Consider the following 1,152-nt stretch of genomic DNA (forward strand, 5'->3'; position numbering starts at 1 on the left):
ATCATAACAATTATTTTGGGACAATACAATTTTTATATTAAAATTTTGTTAAATAGTAACCAAAATTAATTAATTTTGTGTAAGTTTTATTTGTAATTTATGTGGGTTTTAAAGCCACAAATTATTAATAAGTTTATTTTTAAAAAATTCTTTTACTAGTGGTGATTAAGTGGAAAAAGTGAAAAACACCGTTGTCGGAAATGATGTCAGAAAAAGAAAAAATAATTATAATATGAAAACTTTTTAAAAAAAAAAGTATCGCACAAAAAATAACAAAAAATTAGTGATGACATAATATTTTTGTCTATGTCTCATTTATCAAATATAATTTTTTATTTCTATGTTACTGTCTGAGTATCACGTGTCTATAAACAAATGCAGCCTTAAGGAGGAACTAAAAATTAATTTTACAGTAAAATAAGACTAAAACAAAAATTTTAAGAGGATTAAACTAAAATTTATATATAATTTATATGAAAAAAGTTAAAATGTAGGAGAGTCATACCTCCTTCCTCACTGTGAGGCTCCACCTCAAATAGTGATAGTAGTTTGTCATATTATAAATTTGTTTTTGTAAGGTTTAAAATCTCCACAATTACAAATGAAATCTTCACAATCTAATTTTGTTATCATTTAACGGTTTTTTTAAGAGAATAATTTTATTATTTTTAAATAATTTTGTTAAAAGCTGAAATTTTTTCGTGTTTTTTATAAGAATCGTTTTATCCTTTGAACAAATAGAAAGAGAACGAATTAAATGTTGACTCTATTATTTATATAGTTATGAATTACGGGTGTAATAAAAAATAATTGAAAATTTCAAATTCAATAAAAGAATACCCTTGGGTATTTGCAAATTAACCCAAAAACATCCGGATTTGAGTCATGAAGACATGAACACACAAATCCAAGTGGTGACAAAGTGCATTTCCATCAACCAGCTGTGCTATTAAAAACACATTAAAAGCACAAAAAAAATGAATATATATCTTTTTGATTCCTGACTATTCACATGAAGGATAAGATATTCTTCTATAATTTTTTTGGTGACTTATATTCTTCTATAATTTGAAAATACCAAATATCCGTTAATGTTATTATAATAATTTTTAAAAATTTGAAGTATTTTAAAAATACTTTAAAAAGTTTTTT

The sequence above is a fragment of the Arachis ipaensis genome, chromosome B06, assembly GCF_000816755.2.
Source record: "Arachis ipaensis cultivar K30076 chromosome B06, Araip1.1, whole genome shotgun sequence".
NCBI lineage: Eukaryota > Viridiplantae > Streptophyta > Magnoliopsida > Fabales > Fabaceae > Arachis > Arachis ipaensis.